The sequence below is a fragment of the Kogia breviceps genome, chromosome 18 (genome assembly GCF_026419965.1).
Source record: "Kogia breviceps isolate mKogBre1 chromosome 18, mKogBre1 haplotype 1, whole genome shotgun sequence".
In the NCBI taxonomy this organism is placed as follows: Eukaryota; Metazoa; Chordata; class Mammalia; order Artiodactyla; family Physeteridae; genus Kogia; species Kogia breviceps.
The window spans coordinates 48,046,101-48,068,405 of NC_081327.1; positions in this window are offsets into that span (position 1 = coordinate 48,046,101).

Genomic DNA, 22,305 nt, shown 5'->3' on the forward strand with positions numbered 1-22,305 from the left:
CCTCCTCATGTTAATACAGTGTGATACACAAGGAGACGGCTGGTGCACGGCACTGCCTCTCCCAGTCTGAACTCTCTGAAAGTGGAGACTGACCCGACCCAGCTTGTAGAATACTCACATCTCAAAAGGCACTGGGAAAGAATGCGAGTTCCGCCACCAAGGGCTCTTGTTTCCTAAATTCAGAGGTTTTACAAATATCTGCAAGCCTTTCGAGATGAATAGGGAATGTTTGGGGCTTGGTAAAAAGAATAGGTGCGCTTTGAATTGTTGCTAGAGCCACATGTCTGATCTTGTAAAGACCAGATTTGTAAGACAAGTACATTTTTTGATTCCTCAAAAGACTGGGGCCCACCTGAATAATATAAAGTTTGACCCAGTCACCCAACTACATTATCCTCAGTTTGCTTCTTTATATCAGGGAGAAGATTTTCCACTAAGATGGAAATCAAAAGATTCCTATGTTCTAGATTTAGAGCTAAGTGTCTTTGGAATGTTTTAGTAAATCCTTCCACAAAGGCTTCAGAATGGGGCTTCTCTGGTGGCGCAGTGGTTGGGAGTCCACCTGCCGATGCAGGGGACACTGGTTCACGCCCCGGTCCGGGAAGATCCCACGTGCCGCGGAGCGGCTGGGCCCGTGAGCCATGGCGGCTGAGCCTGCGCGTCCGGAGCCTGTGCTCCGCAGCGAGAGGGGCCCCAACAGTGAGAGGTCTGCGTACTGCCAAAAAAAAAAAAAAAAGGCTTCAGAATGTTTATCCCCCCTGTGGGTACATAGTTTTATTTTAGGTTAAAGGAGAAAGCCTAAAAAAAAAAAAGTTCTTATCAGTTTCTGAATATCAGTTTCCAACTTGGCCAACTTCTGACCACAGAGCTACTTTCAAAAAGAATCCTTTCAAATATCTTGTCAGGCCTCAGCCGAGAAAAACAGTAAATATTCCTGGCAGTATTGAACAACTGCTTGGATGTGTAGGGGTGGAAACTTTTCCACCTTCTTCCCTTCTAAGTTCTTTGGCTGGTCTAATAATTAAATTGATACGAGAGATTAACAGGAGAAACACACATTTATGGAGCCCTGTAAAGATATGAAGGCTCAAAAGACAGCCAAGTAACGACATCCTATATAATACCTGAGCTAAGGAAAGGGTTAGGGGGTCTGAAGATACCAGGGGGAGGAAGGTCATTCACAGGAAGGCAGAGGAGACGTTCAGAAAACAAAGATTGCCTGGTTTAGGCACATAAGTTTCTTAGGTGAAATTGAAACCACACACCTCAGATGTGACTCAAACCAGACCAAAACTCAGGTTGGGTCTTGAACCCATGGACTGGGACTCGAACCCACTGTCTTTTGATTGAAGTCACACACCTGGTCTCAGGACTTAATTAATGAAGCTCAAGTTCTTTATGTCTCATCGCAGAAAGAATTCAGTGAGAGGCAAATTGATAGGTAAGAAGTGGATTTGTTTAGAGAGATACACATTCCATAGACAGAAATCAGTCCGTCTCAAAAGGCGAGAGTGGCCCTGAAATATGGGGTGGTTAGTTTTTGTGGTCTGGATAATTTCATGGCTAACAAGTGGGAGGTTTATTCCAATGATTTTGGGGAAAGAGCGGGGATTTCCAGGAATTGGGCCACCAACCACTTTTTGCCCTTTTATGGTCAGCCTCGGAATGGTCATGGCTCCTGTGGGCGTGTCCTTTAGCATATGCTGAAGTATTACAGTGAGCTTATAATGAGGCTCAAGGTCCGCTGGGCATCAAATCTCCCACCATCTTGGACCTAGTTACTTCTAAACAGTTTATGTCACTCAACAGCTATGTCATTCTTTTAAAGGTTGTGCCCTGCTGCCTTCCCTCCTGTTTCAAAATATCTCTGATGATAGTTTTCTTCCTGATAGGCCTTCTTTCCAATGTAAATTAGGCAGTTGAAGGGAAGGTAAAGAGCTTTTCCTGAATCTGCTGGGTTCTTGATTGCCTTTAGCTCAAAAAATAATCCTTATGTGTAAGTGGCATATTTTGGGGTGGCAAAGCCCGCTCCCCTTCAGATGCAAGAGATACTCCCAAGGAGGGTGCAAAAGATACTACCTTCCGAAGACCCAAATCACTCCCGAAAGACAGCCGAGAGAGAAAGATGTGGACAGTTGCCTTTTGAAAGCTGGCAACGATCAGTAGAACTCTAGTTGCCAATGGAGTCCAACCTGCATTTCTTTCTGGCCACATTTTGGGACACCCAACCTGATGGTTCCAAAGCTAAGTTCTCAGGACACAAAATGAGACAAACAAAAAAGCAAAAGCTGTTCTGGGAGAGAAAGATTCAACAACCAATGGGTATTAACAAAATGGAGGATAAAAATCATATGATCATATCAATAGATGCAGAAAAAGCATTTGACAAAATTCAATATCTATCTATGATAAAAAAAAATTCTCAACAGAGTCGGTATAGATGGAATGTACCTCAATATAATAAAGGCCATATATGACAAGCCAACAGCTAAAATTATACTCAATGGTGAAAAAAAGCTGAAAGCTTTTCCCTTAAGATCAGGAACAAGACAAAGATGCCTACTGTAGACACTTTTATTCAACACAGTATTGGAAATCTTAGCTAGAGCAATTAGTCAGAAAAAAGAAATAAAAAGCACTGAAATTGGAAAGGAAGAGGTAAAACTGTCACTGTGAACAACATGATTTTGTATATAGAAAACCCAAAAAACTCCACCAGAAAACTGTTAGAACTAATAAACATATTTAGTAAAACTGAGGTGTTAAAAAAAAAAAATCAATATACAGAAACCTATTGTGGGGACTTCCCTGGTGGTGCAGTGGTTAAGAATCCGCCTGCCAATGCAGGGGATGCGGGTGTGAGTCCCAGTCCAGGAAGATCCCGGACCATGGAGCAAATAAGCCCGTGCGCCACAACTACTGAACCTGTGCTCTAGCCCGCAAGCCACAACTGCTGAGCCCACATGCCACAGCTACTGAAACCCACGTGCCTAGAGCCCATGCTCCGCAACAAGAGAAGCAACCACAACGAGAAGCCCGTGCACCACAACGAAGAGTAGCCCCCACTTGCCGAAACTAGAGAAAGCCACAAACAGCAATGAAGACCCAATGCAGCCAAAAATAAAAAATAAATAAATTAAATAAATAAAATTTTAAAAACCCATTGTGTTCTTATATACTAACAACAAACTATCAGAAAGAGAAATCAGGAAAATCTCATTTACAATTGCATCAAAAAGAATAAAATACATAGGAATAAACTTAACCAAGGTGGTGAAAGATCTGTACACTGAAAACTGTAAGACATTGATGAAAGAAACTGAAGAAGACATAAATAGATGGAAAAATTAATATTGTAAAAATGTCCATATTACCTAAAGCAATTTACAGATTCAGTGCAATCCCCATCAAAATCTCAGTGGCATTTTCACAGAAATAGAACAAATAATCCTAAAATTTGTATGGAACCTCAAAATATCTTGAATGGCCAAAGCAATACTGAGAAAGAAGAACAATACTGGAGGCATCATGCTTCCTGATTTCAAACTATATTACAAAGCTACAGTCATCATGGGACTGGCATAAAATAGACACATAGATCAATGGAATAAAATAAACAGCCCAGAAGTAGACCCAAGCATATATGGTCAATTAGTTTATGACAAAGGAGGCAAGAATATATCAAAACAATGGGGAAGAGACAGTCTCTTTAGTAAATTGTGTTGGGAAAACTGGACAGACACATACAAAAGAGAGAAACTGGACCACTATCTTACATCATACACAAAAATTAACTCAAAATGGATTAGAGGGCTTCCCTGGTGGCACAGTGGTTAAGAATCCACCTGCCAACACAGGGAACAGGGTTTAAGCCCTGGTCCAGGAAGATCCCACATGCCGCGTAGGAACTAAGCCCGTGCGCCACAACTACTGAGCCTGCACTCTAGAGCCCATGAGACACAACTACTGAGCCCATGTGCCACAACTACTGAAGCCTGCATGCCTAGAGCCCGTGCTCTGCAACCAGAGAAGCCACCACAATGAGAAGCCCATGCACTGCAATGAAGAGAAGCCCCCACTCACCACAACTAGAGAAATCCCGCACGCAGCAACAAAGACCCTATGCAGCGCCCCCCCCCCCAAAAAAAAGGATTAAAGATGTGAATGTAATGCCAGAAACCATAAAACTCCTAGAAGAAAACATAGGCAGGAAGCTTCTTGACATTGCTCTTTGTGATATTTTTTTGGATCTGACTCCAAAAGCAGTGGCAGCAAAAGCAAACATAAATGAATGCAACTACATCACGCCAAAGAGGTTCTGCACAGTGAAGGAAACCATCAACAACATAAAAAGGCAACCTACTGAATGGGAGAAGATATTTGTAAATCATGTATCTGGTAAGGGGTTAATATCCAAAATAGATAAAGAGCTCATAAAACTCAATAACAAACAAACAGTCCAATTAAAAAATGGGCAGAGGATCTGAATAGACATTTTTTCAAAGAAGACATTCAGATGGCCAAGAGGCACATGAAATCATCAGGGAGACATAAATCAAAACCACAATGATATATGACCTCACACCTGTCAGAATGGTTGTCATAAAAGGAAAAGAAATAATAAGTATTGGCGAGAATGTGGAGAAAAGGGAGCCTAGGTGGGAATGTAAATTTGTGCGGCCACTATGGAAACAGTATGGAGGTTCCTAAAGAAATTTAAAATAGAACTACCATATGATCCAGTAATTCCACTTCTGGATATTTATCTGAAGTAAATGAAACACTGATTTGAAAGGATATATACCCCACTATGTTCATTGCAGTATTATTCACAATAGCCAAGATGCCGAGACAACCTAAGTGTCCATCAATAGATGTATGGAAAAGGTGTGAGATACACACAGACACACACACACAGACACACACACACACACACACACACACACACACAATGGACTACTACTCAGCCATAAAAAAGAATGAACTCTTGCCATTTGTGACAACATGGATGGATCTTGATGCTATTTTGCTAAGTGAAATAAATCAAAGAAAGAAAAATACTGTAGAATTTCACTTTTATGTGGAATTTAAAAAACAAAACTAAGAAATCATATATACAGAGAATAGATTATGATAGCCAAAGAGGATGGGGGTTGGAGGGGGGGTGTGGGCAAAACCAGTGAAGGGGATAAAGAGGTACAAATTTCCAGTTTTAAAATTAAATAAGTCATGGGGATGTAACTAAATATCTAGTCATCAGCATGGTGACTATCGTTAGTAATACTTTGTTGCAAATTTGAAAGTTACTAAAAAGGTAAATCTTAAAAGTTCTCATCACAAGAAAAAAAATTTGTAACTTTGTATTGTGACAGACGGTAACTAGACTGTGGCGATCATTTCACAGTGTATACAAATGTGGGCTCATTATGTCCTACACCTGAAACTAATATAATGTATGTCAGTTAAACTTCAATTAAGGAAAAACAGGGAATTCCCTGGTGGTCCTGTGGTTAGGACTCAGCGCTTACACTGCTGGGCCCAGGTTCAGTCCCCGGTCGGGGAACTAAGATCCCACAAGCTTCGCGGCGTGGCCAAAAAAGAAAAAAAACACAATTGAAAAACCACGGTGGATCCCCAGAACCAAATTAATAAGAGTCTGAATTTGCAAAGAAAAGGACAATGTAAAATTGTACCTTCCTCTCTCAACCAGGCACCATAGATAGACACCTGGGAGAAGTGACTGGTAAAAAGTCTCACTCTTTGCCAGCTTCCGCTAGCTTTCCCAGGATGCCTTCTGCAGGCTCTAGAGAGGAGGAAGAGTAATTTTTTTTCTCCCCTTGTAGTGAGTCCTTGGCTGAGACGCCTCTTTTTCTAGGGCATCTTGTAAACGGATAAGCTTACCGAAGTTGAAAGTTCTCCACTATGGCCTAATTCAAGATTATCTTTCATAAGTTTAACCTGCTAGTTCAGCCTTAAAACACAATTTTATTCACCTGAGGCCTCACGCTGGCTCCGCCCCCGGCTCAAGTCAGATCCACTCTGAGCGCAGGCGTGAGCCTTTCTACATCAGACCAGTCAGCCTCCAGCAGGTTTCCAGATCCAGGCCAGAAAAAGAAATGCTCAGATGGTCGGAGAGCTCATGAGGCAAGAGCTGCGGGTCCAGGATCCAGGACCGAGAGGACTTGCCCAGCACCTCCAGAGGCAGCGAGAAAACAGCCAGCTCCGGGGACTCAGCAGGTACCTTCCCTGGTTGCTCAGTGCTCCTGGGGGCTGTCGGGGGAGGGGGGGGTCTCCTTAGGTTCCCTCTCTGACGCCTATTTATTTAAAAGATAAACCGAGGCATATTACAAATTTTAAGAGCAAAAGTTGATTTGAGTCAGGCAGCATCCAGTGCAGCAGATGGAAAGAAACTCTGAGAAGCTGTACAAAATGATAGACTTTTATAGACAGAAGGGAGCAGGAACAAGGAAGTTTTATTAGTCAAGCCAGTGGTTATTGCAAAGTTACTTTCCTTCAGGGGATGGCAGGGGCCCATCAGGCAGATTACCTGACTAGCACCAATCGGGCTTTCTGGTTGACTCATTTAAGATTCGATTTCTGGCAGAACTGAAACTGTCTCGGTTTGGTGATGTGAGGCTTAGGATAAGCTACTGTATTTTGGGCCCGCTGTCTTGTTTTTAACAAAGGCTGGGGGGCATTATCTTTGTTAAAAAGATGGGGTGGAGGCGACATCGTGGGCACTTGAAATGGTAGATGCAACTTTTGTGATATGTCATCCACGTGCACGTGGGTTCCCAGTGTTTCTGCAGACCTTGTGAGAAATACAGCTGGTTGGTCTTTGCTTTATTTCTGCACCTGAAGTAAGTTCGTGTTAACCATCAATACTGATAATACTGCTTTCAGTTAAAAAGAAGCTCAAATCAAATGTTGTAACTCTTTCTGTTGAAAGAAGCCTCAAAGAGTCTCCGTGTGCCTGGGCGCATAACATCTCACTGAAAGGCTGGGCTCCACTGGGGGGAGAATCTGTTACATTTGCCTCCTTATTTCCTTAGAAATTTTAGGACTAGCTTATGAATAGATATGGTGGGCAGCAGATGTACGTTACAAAGATGAACTTAAAAACTGTAATTATTATCTTTTGGCCTCTGGCCGACGCAGCAGTGTCTGGGAGCTGACTAGAGGTGCAAGCTACCTTCTTCTTGCTAAACTCTAGAAGGCTTTTATATACTTTCCTAATGTGTTAGTGAAATAAATAAAAGGAAAAAAAAAGTGGGAGGAAGAAGAGGGGGAGGGACAGGGAAGGAAGGACGGAAAATCTTGAGTTCTCATTACCAAAAGGATTTATTCAGTAAACAGTGAACCTGCTAGATTGACCATGAAGGGGTCTTGCATTACTCATGTTCTCAGACCCCATCCTACACCTGGGCTCAATAAGCTCTTCAGGGGGACTCAGAAGAAGTTACAAAACCAGAGCAGGGTCAGAGATGTACCTGTATCCTGGGTTCTGAGGTAGGAATTGGAAAGGAGCTCTGTTATCAAACATTCAGATACATGAATTTGAGGAGGAGTAGAGGTCAGGAAGAATAGCACTTGTAACTTTTTACAGAGCACTTTTTAACACTACAGACTTTCTATTTTAATAAAGTGCTTTTATATATCCATGATCTCATTAAATTCTCAAAATAATAACATAAATAAAAGAGGTACATGTGGCACCAACGATGAGGTTCCCCTTGTAGTAGGAGGACTTCTAGGATGAGCCAGTGATCCCAGGCCACGTGGAATCCATCCTCTTGATTGGGGGCGGGACCTGTAACTATAGAGACAAGTGTGGGGCGGGGCCTTCCCGTGGTGGTGAGAGTGGCTGACTTCCAGGGAGGGTGCTTATCCCCTGAGCTATTCAGGTGAGCACCTGGAAGGCACTGGGTGCTTCCTGGTGAAAGAGTCAAAGCCTGAGAGGGATTCAACCCAAGGGATATTCTTTCTCACTGTCTTAAAATCTCGAGGGGCCACATGACAAGGAATGAGGCTGCTTCCATCCCCTGAGGGTGACAGCCAGCAAGGAGACTTCTCAGTTTCATTTGCATTTTTAATATTTTGTCCATCAGGTTCAGGAACATTTCTTGCAAAAGCCCTGCTGGTAAATATTTAAAGCTTTGCAGCCACATACAGCCTGCCTCCATCAAATGTTTTATTTCTTGCTTTCATGCTTTTGCTCTCTCTCTCCCTCCCTCTTTTTCTTCCTTCCTCCTATACTTTACAATGTTTAAAAAAAAAAAAATCACTCTTAGTTTAAGGACTAAACCAAAACAAGTTCTGGGTGGTTTGCTAGCTCCTAGTCTTAGATAATCAACAGAACAATAAATTACGGCCTGAGGTGCAGTCTTAGCCAATTTCTATAGTGTAAACACACAGACATGATGGATTTCAAGCTGTAGCGTGAAGGCTCTTTCCTGTCTGCAGGCCTGCAGCAGCACATGGTGATGCAGTGTGCCCACATGGAGACACTACAAGTAAATAACCACAGAACAGGGGTAACAGTGAAATGTAGTGCTGTCATTAGGAAGGGTTCAGATCTGAGCATCTGCTGCCCTTGTTTTTTTACATAATTTGTGAATTTCTATAATGTTTAACAAAGGCTGTGTTTAACAACCAGCTCGGGTAGTTCCTGAAGAGTAGACAGCTGGCTCTCATCGGCTGGTTCTGACCATCCCCAGCACAGACAGCACTGCTTGTGCCCTTAGAAGAGAGAGGTCTGTGTTCCACTCCGGTTTCCCCCTTGTCAGCTGGGATGTGACCCCAGCCGGTGTGATTATGGGCCTCCTTTCGCCCTGCAGACAGAGCTACATCATCAGTGATGGGAGAACAAGAAAGGAGCCCGAGTTCCTAGCCTTGGGGAGCTTCCACGTCAGGCGTGGATGTCTCGGGAGCCTACTATGAAGCGCAGGGGAGATCGCTTCTACCTTGTTGAAGCTTCTCCTGTTTGGGGTTTGTTACAACCATCGACTCCATATTCTCACTAGAGGTTAGAGTTCCCTTGTTTGAGCGAGGAAACTGATGCTTAGGTAAAACTACGTTCCCGACATCAGAGGGCTGAAAGTGTCTTACTCATCATTGAACCCACAGCTTTTAACTCCAAGTTCACTGTGGTTTCCATGACATCGTGTTGCAGGTGAAATCAGTCAATCAGTCATTAGTCCGGGCAGGCCCCCAGCTGGGGGCTTAACAGACTTAAGGCTGCTCTTGACCGACTAGCGGTCTTGTCTCTGGAACTCTTTTACTAGTAAGTGGTGTAGTTTGGAGAAGGCGCCCCGTGAAGGGGTGAGAACAGGGCCCCTGCCTGAGCAGTCAGGGAGGAGGACAGAGGTGGCAGCGGTGCCCTCTTGTATCTGAAGCTTTATTGAACACAAATAAGGAACTCGTTCCTGTGCTGCATGCTACAGGGATTAGAGAAATGGAAAAGGAATCTAGTATCCAAATATTTGCATATCCCACACGTATTTCCTTTAATGTCCTTTTATTAACATGCTTCAGGACCACTTTTTTTTTTTAACATCTTTATTGGAGTATAATTGTTTTATAATAGTGTGTTAGTTTTTCCTTTACAACAAACTGAATCAGTTATACATATACATATGTTCCCATATCTCTTCCCTCTTGCATCACCCTCTCTCCCACCCTCCCTATCCCACCCCTCTAGGTGGTCACAAAGCACAGAGGTGATCTCCCTGTGCTATGCAGCAGCTTCCCACTAGCTATCTAATTTACATTTGATAGTGTATATATGTCCCTGCCACTCTCTCACTTCGTCACAGCCCACCCTTCCCCCTCCCCATATCCTCAAGTCCATGCTCGAGTAAGTCTGTGTTTTATCAGGACCACTTTTGATGACAGTAGTCTTTTCAAGACCACGTGTGCCCCGGGACCTGATTCATAGATCAGGCACTGAAAATAAATATGCTTTGTAATCATTTTTGAATTGAAATTTTCTAAGTTCTTTTAAAACGAATACATACTAAAATATTATTAGTAGTTTCGTAAGCAATTAAACAGTCAAAAACATTGTGACGTCTCATTTAGCATGGCTTTTCCTTGAATGAATTCTCTTTCCTTGTTACGTGTGTCGGACTATGTTTATACATCAAAGGCAATAGTGATCTTTTCCCTCAAAATAACTATTTTCTGACATTAAAAATGTCTATGTCCTCTTTATATTTTGTCTTGGTCAGCCTAAATTAATCCTTAATCTCAGGGTAGATTATTTTCACTGTTGCTTCTCTAAACTCACGCTAGCTGAAGACAAGTGGTTTCAGGATTCCCATTATTAAATGGGAATCCATTAGAATGATTGTATTCTGCTCACTCTGTTGGAAGGGCAGGTGGCTGTATGTTCCAGTAACATACATTCTGGCGTCCTACAGCTTTCTATTTCCCCTCTTAGGAGAATTTATTTACTTCAGAGCTTTATTGTGTTGACACTTCGTTTGTCCGAGTCTTCCCAGGTTAAACCTGTGTGGGCCACATTTCTCTTGGCGTCATTGGGTCTTGGGCTTTTGGCTACTTGTTTATGGAGCGAGTCCCAGCCTTTGCTGCCACCTCCAAACCGTGGCCACTGCCCCGTCATCTAGTAGCACAGGCTTTCTGGTCCTCCCCCCGGGGTGAGTGCTGGCATCTGGAAGGACTCTTGTGTCACCACTGGGTGGAGGCACACAAGCTCCAGCAGGCGGTCCTGACCTGATGGACCCCCTGAGGCTCTGATTCCTCCCACAGCTTCTGGGCAAGAATGAAGTGCCGTGGTCCAGAGCGTGCCACGTGGCTTCACCCGTGAATGTCTGAAACGCTTGGGTGATGCAAGCTGGCAATGAGGAGTTAACGCCTAGTGGGCCAGACTTTGACCAGTGAGAGTCGGGAGGTGACAGGGAGCTGGAGACACGTGCCCTCTCTTTGTCCTCTCATGCTATACACAGTCCAGAGATGTCCTTTGTGGCTGGGCCACCAGCTGTTTCTCTTGGGAAGCAGTGGCCGCCTGAGTAATGCATGACTTCATCTCTGCTTCCAGATGTTCCGTCTCCCTCCCTCCCTCCCTCCCTCCCTCCCTCCCTCCCTCCCTCCCTCCCTCTCTCTCTCTCTCTCTCTCTCTCTCTCTCTCTCTCTTCCCTGGGAATTACATCTCCCCTTAAAACATTAGCACTCATCTTAAAAAAATTGTTTTTTAATATTTGAGCCTTGATTTGTGTATTATAAGGCATCTGAACAAAGATAACACAGGATCATTGGCAAATCTCCCAGTTTTCCTTGTGAACATGGCACAAGCTAAAAATAAAGTCAATCCTTAGGTGATTTCAGTTCAGTTTATAACATGCTGACATTGATAAGTTGGAACCCACATGGAAGAGCAGAAATAAACATACAAGCACGTGTTATGAGAAATTACTTAACAAAATGAATCACATTGTGTTAAATTACATCAGGGGAATCAGTTGCCTCGGTATACATATTTATAAAGTTGGTTTATGAGTACAAAGTATGTGTTGGAAAACAGGACAAATTGTTGCATAAGCTCAAGTTACAGAGAAGAATCAGCCACTGAAAATAACAATAGCCGAATCTGTGTTTCTTGTTATGGAATAGTCACACTGAAATCTCCTTATCAAGTGCCAGTCGAGCAGGAACATTCTCACTCCTCTGTGGGAATCAGTGAAGACCACCCAAATGAGAATAATAAGCAGAAACTGTTTATGCAGAATTTACTGTAGAAAGGGCGTCTGCCACCATCACTTGCTTTTTTTTTTTTTTTTTTTTTTTTGGCGGTACGCGGGCCTCTCACTGTTGTGGCCTCTCCCGTTGCGGAGCACAGGCTCCGGACGCGCAGGCTCAGCGGCCATGGCTCACGGGCCCAGCCGCTCCTCGGCACGTGGGATCCTCCCGGACCGGGGCACGAACCCATGTCCCCTGCATCGGCAGGCAGATTCTCAGTTGAAGGGTCAGAGGTCCTATCCAGTCTCAATTAGCTCAGCTTCCACTAGATGCAGCGGACGCCAAGTTCCTGGGAAAGAACTTGGGCAAACATTTTATTGTTGAGGCTACTTGCTGCTTGAAGGACCTGCAAGTCTTAAAATGACCTCGATGAGTGGAGTCAGGTGAAATGGAGTGAACCCGTGGTTTAAATATTTGACTGCAGTGGTGGGTTTGCGAATTCCTTTGCGGTTCTATTACTTTTATATTCATGCATTTTCAAGCTCTGTTATTAGTAGGATGAAGGTTTAGGGTTGTGTGCTTTGGGTGAATTTTTCATTGTAACTCTTTATCTTTATAAAATGACCCTCTTTGTCATTGGTATATTCTTTTCTCTAAAATCTACTTTGATATCTTTTTCCATACTTTTCATTTTAAATTATTTGTTTCTCAGTATTTAGTGTGAATTTCTTGTAGGCACCCTAAAGTTGGGTCTCGCTTTTTTGTCCAATCTGATAGTCTCTGCCTTCAGTAGCATGTTTAGACTATTTACGTTTAATGAGATTATTTTTATGCTTGAATTGAAATTCACCATCTTATTCTTTATTCTTTTTTTAATAAATTAGTCTCATCTAGTATTATTTTTTCCTTCTTTTTGTAACTTCTTCTGGATTGTGTATTTCTTTATTCTGTGTTATCTCCAATGTCAGTATATTAGTTATTTTAAGGGTTGTTTAGGGTACATAATTGAAACCTTTAGGTTATCTCAATCTGTTCAAGTGATATACGTTTGTTTTTTTTTCATATGGACATACTTTAGCTCTACATTTTAGTGTTCTTTTTTTTTTTTTTTTTGGCGGTATGCGGGCCTCTCACTGTTGTGGCCTCTTCCGTTGCGGAGCACAGGCTCCGGACGCACAGGCTCAGCGGCCATGGCTCACGGGCTTAGTTGCTCCACGGCATGTGGGATCTTCCCGGACCAGGGCACGAACCCGTGTCTCCTGCATCGGCAGGCGGATTCTCAACCACTGCGCCACCAGGGAAGCCCTACTTTAGCTCTACATTTTAGAGAGAAAGAAAGCTGAGATTCAGAGAAGTGGCTTGTCTGTGGCCAGAAAACTTGGTTAGGGGTAAAATAGGAATTCTAGTTTACTGACTTTAGATTCAGTGCTTTTTCCAGAGTGTAATGCTAGGATGAGTGTCAGTGCACTTTCTTTGGAGAATATCAAGTCACTACACTTAAAAATTATATGTATAAGCACCAATGGGAAAAATTGGGGATTATTCTTTTCTTTATTGGGAAAATACAAGTTTTAAACATCCAGGAGAAAAGCCCTAAAATTTCCCCTGTAGACCACTTGGATAGGCATCACACAAAGCATCAGGTCAATAATTAGAGATAAACCTGTGAGCCAGCTTTTAGTTGAGACCCTGGAGTGGAATTTGGCTTCCTTTGGCTTCTCACATTAGTCACTGTGGGAGAGTGATTCATATCCCATAAATCACATTCTGCCTGTGGCTGGTAGGGTTGTCTGAAATTGTATTTACTCATATTATTCTATGTGCCGGATTAAGGAATGTCAGACTGTCAGCATGATGGGTACCTCTGTCTAGGCCCGGTTATGTAAAAATTGAACGCAAGCTGCATATTTACTTCTTGAATTTGTAACATTAAGATTGCATAGTTCATCTGTTAATATACTCAGTTTTGGGGAGATCAGATTTTATGTTCCCTGGATCATCACAGGAACAAAGAAAAGAGTCTATTAATAATACAAATACATTAATATTACTTTTAAACACACGTGTGACATAAATAGGAACCAATATTTATAAAATTCAAAATAAGTTTTTGAATTCCCACAATTCTCTCAGTTAGGGTTTCCTTATTATAATTGCACTTATGTCCAGATTTATTTCAGGTATTATATATTTATATAAGATTCAAATGAAATGCTTTCCTGGGTATTTACACACCATTATTTTTTTTTATAAGTTATTTTAAAAATAAATTTATTTATTTATTTTTGGCTGTGTTGGGTCTTCGCTGCTGCACGCGGGCTTTCTCCAGCTGTGACAAGCAGGGGCTACTGTTCATTGTAGTGCACGGGCTTCTCATTGCGGTGGCTTTTCTTTGTTGCAGAGCACCGGCTCTAGGCCCGCAGGCTCAGTAGTTGCGGCACGCCGGCTCAGTAATTGTGGTGCACGGGCTTAGTAGCTCTTTGGCATGTGGCATCTTCCTGGACCAGGGATCCAACCCGTGTCCCCTGCATTGGCAGGCGGATTCTTAACCACGGCGCCACCAGGGAAGTCCCCACACCATTATTTTTTGTTAAGATTCATGAGCTCTAAATAGCAGATACTTACTCTCTCAACCTAGAAGACAGGTCATAAATGTAAGCAGCTGTTATCATTAGTTTGATTTCTGATTTTTCTCTGGTTGAAGAAAATAAAGAGTAGAATTCTTAGGTTGAAACAAAGTTTATCAGACCAGGAATTTATGTAAGTGTGTATGTACATGTGTGTGTGTATGTATGTATTCATTTATTTTTCCAGAACTTGTTTTTAAAGAATATTAGTGATGCCAAAATGCCTGGATTTCTTTCCTATATTTATAAGAATTTTATATACAAATATATATTTCTAAAGATAAAACTTTTGGACTAACATTTATATAACCAGAAGAATTTTTAGACTTAGTTATTAAGGCATCTGACGATATCTAATCAGCTTCTCCTAGAAGTTTACATTGTATGGGGGGAAGAAAAAGGAATAACCATCGTCCGGTGGTTTCCACTGTAGGTGTGCAACAACGACTGTGCTCGTGTATGCAGGCAAATGAGCATCACAAATGTAGGCCTCTGAAGACAATGTAAAGAAGAGTTCCTGTGCTGGGTGTGTGATAGAGGAGAGTGGAGAGGTAAACAGTGACAATGAGAGGACCGAAAAATGAGGCCACTTAGCCTAGTCCCATCACTCTTTGCTGTATAGCTGTGCAACTTCCAGACCAAATGCAGTTCTTTTCAGCCTTTCCCATATGGTTTAATTAAAAAAAGAAATTTCTCCAGCCTTCTGCAGTGCAAGCATCTATTGGAATAGATGTTTAGCTGGCATTTTCACTCTTTTCTTTAAAAGAGATTTTTAGTGCTCTTTGCATTTCAGTTTCAGGAAATTGCTTTATTTCCATGTGGCGGTTCTCTACCACGCTAGACTCGATGATGGTGTGTTATTGCCCTGCACGTCCGCTGCAGGTGACCATGATGAGTCCCATCCTGGGCATGGCTTGACTTCATTTCCTAAAGTGTGCTTTAGACAGGCTGATCATTTGGGTGAATGATGACACAAAAACTCTGTAAAACTGACTTTAAAATGTTAACTCAAGAAAATCGAGAAATGTAGGGTGAAATTTTGTAAAGGATTAGTAGTCAAAGATTGGGTTTGATTGAGATGTTCCTTCATTTATTCAGAAATATTTCTGAATGCCCTCCATGTCCCAGGCACTGTATTACGTTTGGTTATAAGTTGGCAAATTAAAAAAAACAACATGACCCCTGGGAACTCAAAATTTAATCTGGGAGGGAATCAATAAACAAGTGGACAAGTAAAAAATTAAATTCTGGATTATAATACAATTATATCTGATGAGTGCTATGCTAGAGAATCATTTAGGTGGGCTCCTATTCAGAAATAAAGGTTATGAAAGTCGGTCAATGAATTAGTATTTGAACCCAGACTCAGTGATAGATATGACCAGTTCACCCGGTGAAAATTGGGTGGTACCACTCTAGGGAAAGGAAATAACATGAGCAGAAGTCTGAAAATGGACAAAACTTAGCATTTTTGACAAAGGGAACAGGGAGCCAGTGTGCTGAGGAGGAGACAGAACTGAAGTCAGGGAAGATGTAGTCTGGATCATTTAGGGCCTTTTAAATCATATAAGGTGTTCACAGTACAGATGAAAAATAGTTCAATATTTTAATTCCATTTCTTTACTACTTGGTATTCTGTTACTCAATATAAATTATGGAACAAACACAAATTATTGAATAATATATTAACTACTTTATACCTACTTTAATCCTGAAAACAAATGATCTCAGACCATCCAGTGGAAAAGTACAAGCATTGTGATAGGGCTGACATGCTGAGGGAAATGATAATGACTTTGAAATGACCTAGACTAACTTAGTTAAGTGGTGGAAGCAGATTTAGAACTCAAGTCATGTTTAATCTTTGAGATGATTCTGTTAAGCATCAATGGATTGACAAAATAAATCCTGTGACAACTTTACCCACAATATTGACCTACCCTCCATGCCTTTCCCCAGCTACTGTAGCAAAGGAAATGCTCCACATAACTGGGGACAGTTTTGGTGCAGCTCTGAATTTTAACCTTCTTGACACACATCCGGGTTACCGCATCTCATGATATTTTAAGTTCCTACTCATTTCCATCTTCTTTAGGAAGTATAGACAACCAAAGTGGAGAACACACCCCATTGATGGGGTGACTAAATACCCAATTCCTCCCTGAATGAGACCAAATCTCCAAAGCTCTCCTCATCCTCTGAGTCCTTTTATTTTAGTGACATGCGTGCATGGTTCGTTTGGCTGCCGCGTAGCCAAGTAGGGTTTGTATGTGCATTGATCCAAGCGTCCACCACAGGCCCCTCAGCACGGCGGGACCCTAGTGAGTGAGTGTCGCGAGCCCTGGAGGTGAGGTTGCGGCGGGGGGATGAGGTGGAAGTGGCTGCACTGGCGGCTCCTTCTTGGTGGGAGCAGGAAGGGCTCGTTGAGAGCGCGGCCCGGAAGCGGAGCGCAGGAGATCAGGCTGTCTGTGTTTTGTCATCTCGTCACGGGCCCCCGCCGAACGGTCTCGCGAGCGGCGGCGCAGTCACGAGCGGAACCGCTGTTTGAAAAATTTAACGGAGCAGGAGACGGAAGGCGGAAGGATGGTGCTGGAATCGGGTCGAATCGTTTAGGAGGAGGCACCAGGGGCCTGACCCCGGCAGCAGGGATAGGAAGAAAGAGATGACAGTACTGAGATCTAAGGAACAGGGGGAGCAGTTCGATTCTAATTCCTTCTCGGAGACGCTCTGGAGTGTGAAAATTGAGTCCCCGTGTTCCTTTGAGTGTTGGCCCCCCAAAGGAGCGCCCTGTTGCCGTCGCGGGGGGCGGGGCGCGTTGGGTTGGTTTTTGGAGCCGCGCCACCGGTCAGGCGGAGCCCAGCACCTGGCTCCGACTCCTGTTAGGGAGAGTGCAGCGTACCCACAGGGAGCTACCCAAGCTCTGCTCGGGCTGCCTGGGCTCCAGTCCTCGCCTTCCCACCTGCACCTGCGAGTTCACTGCGGACGCCCCCTGCTCCCCGATTCAGGTGCGCACGAGGCTAGCAGGACTGGGGCGCGGCGCGGCCTCCGTGGGGACTGAGGGATCTCTGTGAAGCCCCGAGCACAGTGTGTGACCCCCAGGGCGCGCCCGCTCGCTGGCGTGCAGGCTTCTCCAGGCGCGTGGCTCCTGGGCTCTGATCGCCGCATGCAGCGAGCAAACCAAGGAGTGCACGTCCTGCTCGATAGGGTCTGCCTGTGTGTATCATGTTCTTAACTACTGGGCTCGCAGTTATTTTTACAATGGGGCCTATTCAGCTTATTTTCTTAGGAGCAGAATTGGTATGCATTGCCCCTTTTCAGTGAACGAAATAGAAGATTCACCGTCGAACTGTCTTTTGAAGAAGAGGAAAATTTCCACGCAACGGAACTATAAATTTGGGTGAAATACACTCTGGAATTTACAATAGGTGGCAGACCGTGTTCTTAGTCTTTCTGAAGGTGTACAATTGTAGTTAAGTGCTTTGTTCTCAGTTTTAAAGAGCAAGGAGTTCATAAATAATACGCTTGAGTGGCAGTTTGCAAAGGCTCTAAAACCTCTCAGTGTAGTTTTCATTGTCAAAGATGTAATTCTTAATGCTCATTACTCCCATGCATTTAAAAATATTTAAAAATACCCTACAGAGACAGATAAAAATAATCTCTGGGGCTTCCCTGGTGGCGCAGTGGTTGAGAGTCTGCCTGCCAATGCAGGGGACACGGGTTCGAGCCCTGGTCTGGGAGGATCCCACATGCCGCGGAGCGGCTGGGCCCGTGAGCCACAACTACTGAGCCTGCGTGTCTGGAGCCTGTGCTCCGCAACGAGAGAGGCCGTGACAGTGAGAGGCCCGCGCACCGCGCGATGAGGAGTGGCCCCCACTTGCCACAACTAGAGAAGGTCCCCGCACAGAAACGAAGACCCAACACAGCCAAAAATAAATAAATAAATTTATATACATTAAAAAAAGAAATACACCTTCAAAAAAAAAAAAATCTCTGAATTGCTTTTGAACAGAGCTGTATATTTCAATGAGAAGCCTACAATTTTGGTTTCCTTTGACACTTGCATCCTTTATCTAGATATAGTTCTTAAAAATGTAGGGTTTTACAATGAAATTACTACATCCTAACTGTAAGAAGTAAATTTTCAAAAATTTTGATTTACACACTATATATGTGTGTTTATGTGTATGTTTGTATATATATGTGTGTATGTATATACATACATATGGAGAGAGGGTCTATTTACTTCATATCTGGCAGCTATTTGTTCATTGCAAATATCAATCATTAAGTCTCTGCAAGATCTATTGGGTGGGCCAAAAAGTGCCTTGGGTTTTTTAAGTAAAAATAAAAGACACATTTTTCATTTTCACCAAGAACTTTATTGAATAACGTATTCACCCTTTTGTTCCACTACCTTCTGCCATTTTTCAGGCAAAATCATAATTCCATCTTCCCAAAACTATTTTTTTTTTTTTTTTTTTAGCGGTACGCGGGCCTCTCCCTGTTGTGGCCTCTCCCGTTGAGGAGCACAGGCTCCGGACGCGCAGGCTCAGCGGCCATGGCTCACGGGCCCAGCCGCTCCGCGGCACATGGGATCTTCCTGGACCGGGGCACGAACCCGCGTCCCCTGCATCGGCAGGCGGACTCTCAACCACTGCGCCACCAGGAAGCCCTTCCCAAAACTTTTTATCTTTTTGAGCAAACAACTTTTCCAGGTGCCTTTTACAGTCTTCCAGAGAATTGAAGTTTTTTCCATTAAGAGAATTTTGTAAAGACCGAAGTAAATGGAAATCCGAAGGTGCAAAGTCTGGTGAATAAGACAGATGAAGCACAACTTCGCAGCCAAACTGTAATAGTTTTTGCCTGGTCACCGAAGAAACATGTGGTCTTTCGTTATCCTGATGGAAGATCATGCATTTTCTGTTGACTAATTCTGGACGCTTATCATTGAGTTCTGAATTCAGTTGGTCTAGTTGGGAGCAGTACTTGTTGGAATTAATCATTTGGTTTTCTGGAAGGAGCTCATAATAAAGGACTCTCTTCCAGTCCCACCATATACACAACATCATCTTATTTGGATGAACACCTGCCTTTGGTGTGGTTGGCGGTGGTTCATTTCACTTGCCCCACGATCTCTTCCGTTCCACGTTGTTGTATAGTATGCACTTTTCATCGCCCGCCACAATTTGTTTTAAAAACAGAATGTTTTCTTTACATTTCAGTAGAGAATCTCATGTGGAAATATGGTCAAGAAGTTTTTTTCGCTTAACTTATGTGGAACTCAAACATCAAAGCGATTAACATAACCAAGCTGGTGCAAATGATTTTCAGCGCTTGATTTGGATATTTTGAGTAGGTCGGCCGTCTCCCACGTGGGATAATGTTGATTGTTCTCAATTATTGTTTTGATTTGATCTCTGTCAACTTCAGCTGGTCTACCTGACTGTGGAGCATCGTCCAGTGAGAAATCTCTAGCACGAAACTTTGCAAACCACTTTTGACACATTTGATCCGTCACAATATCTTCTCCATACACTGCACAAATCTTTATGTGCATTTCAGTTGCTTTTTTACCTTTCTTCCAATAATAAAGCTTAATATGCTGAAAATGTTGCTTTTTTTCCCTTCCATCTTCAATATTAAAATGTCTACACAGGGCTTCCCTGGTGGCGCAGTGGTTGAGAGTCCGCCTGCCGATGCAGGGGACATGGGTTCGTGCCCCGGTCTGGGAAGATCCCACATGCTGCAGGGCACCTGGGCCCGTGAGCCGTGGCTGCTGAGCCTGTGCTCCACAACGGGAGAGGCCACAGCAGTGAGAGACCCAAGTACCGCAAAAAAAAAAAAAAAAAAAAAAGTCTACACAAAAATTAACCAATTTTGATTTCTTTTTAAAAATGCATGCTGATATGACAGCTATCACATACAATCTAACAAAATTGTTGCAAATGAAGTTAAAGACAACTAAATGAACCTTTTGGCTCACCCAGTACTTTAGTATCCTAAATTCTTTTGGATTACAAATTTCATCAAACATTTAAAAATTCTGAAATGTGTATCTAGTATGCTACTGTCGTTCAAGTAAAGATACAATAAACATACATCATTTCTCGCCCCCTCCTGTAGCTGAAATTCAGCTCTGTACCCCGATGCTGAATTGAATCTTGGAAACAGAGTTTTTGGGTAAGTAGAAAAGAATAGCTTTATTGCTTTGCCAGGCAAAGGGGGCCACGTGGGCTAATGCCCTCAAAACTGTGTGTCCCAACCTGGAGGTGGTAGTGAGGAGTTTTGTAGTAATGGTTCAAGGAGGAGGGCGTGGTCAGCTCGTGGACATTCTTCTGATTGGTCAGTGGTGAGGTAAGTGGGAGTCAGCATCATCAACCTTCTGGTTCCAATTGGTCTGCGGTCTACATGCTTGTGGGCAGCATACAGTTAACTCCTCCCAGCTGGTGGGCATTTCAGTATCTGCAAAACAGCTCAGAGATATTTATATCCCTTGAGGAGGAACCAGGACCCTGCCCCAAGGCTGCACTGTTGTTTCTTGTCTGCTCCTCCCCTTGTCTCCTCATCCCCTCGTTTCCCTGATTACCAACTGTTTGAACCTGCCCTTTGAAATTCAGGGAAGGTCATGGAGGCTGAAGCCCATTCCCTGAAAATAAGACATGGGGGACACAGAAAGACTTTTATGCCTAGGAGCCCCACAGGGTCCTGCTCAGTTTCTTGCCTACCAAAGCCAGCACAAATAACCCAATGAAAACCACAATCATCTGAGGTAAATATAATTCTTTGGGACACCCCAGCACCAAATGATTGAGATTTTCAAGGTACGAATTCAACCTGGCCGTGTTGTATCACCATTTTTTTAAAAAGGCAGGTTTTGTATACAAAGAACTTTCACATATAACAGGGTGATCAGAATCCTCGTTTTAGGGGCCACAGGTTCAGCAGATAATAGCATGTATTGCATATGTATTTATTTGCTACAGATTTAAGCAGCAAATAAATACATAAGCAAAGCAATGGCATCAAGGCATGAAGAGAACAGCTGTTTTACTAACTCAGCCCCCTGCCCTGGGAGCCCATAGAGGGGGCAGTAACTAAGGTTTGTTTTACTTAAGTCACCAAGAATCCCATTTTCCTCTGGGTTCTTCAAATCCTACAATTTCCTACCCAAGCAATTAGAAATCATACATGAAAGCACAATTCAGAGAGAAGAAACAATAAGTCGCTCAGCTTGTTTCTGAAGTTGAATGTAATTTAATCTTATGGTTTGTCTTTGAGAAGTTATACAATGGAAACATTTATTTTAGGTGACATTCCAATGTCCATGCCATGAGAACCAGGATTTTGCACTGGGAAGTGGCCAGTACTTGAGTTTTGTTTTTTTTTTTTTGGCCACACCGTGTGGCATCTTAGTTCCCTGACCAGGGATTGCACCCTGGGCCCAGAGCACTGAAAGCACTGAGTCCTAACCACTGCACCATCAGGGAATCTCCAGTACTTGAGTTCTGAACATAGCATTTGAATTACTACTTGACCATCTGCCTTTCTGGGCTGCATTGTCTTCTTCTTCTTTTTTTTTTTTTTTTTTTTTTTTTGCGGTACGCGGGCCTCTCACTGTTGTGGTCTCTCCCGGTGCGGAGCACAGGTTCCGGACTCCCAGGCGCAGTGGCCATGGCTCATGGGCCCAGCCGCTCCACGGCACGTGGGATCCTCCTGGACCGGGGCACGAACCCGTGTCCCCTGCATCGGCAGGCGGACTCTCAACCACTGCACCACCAGGGAAACCCCTGCACTGTCTTCTTTAATTAAGTTTCCTTGTTGAGTAAATTGCTTGAGAAAATGGTTTGTAAATTTAAAACACTATGCAAGGATTAGTCACTATTATTTTTCCTTTTTTTTGGAATTTCAAACTCTTGCGGAGCCATCTGGTAAGCTCAACCTGAGTGTGATCTGTCATCACTTGAGATTTAAGTATCTTGTC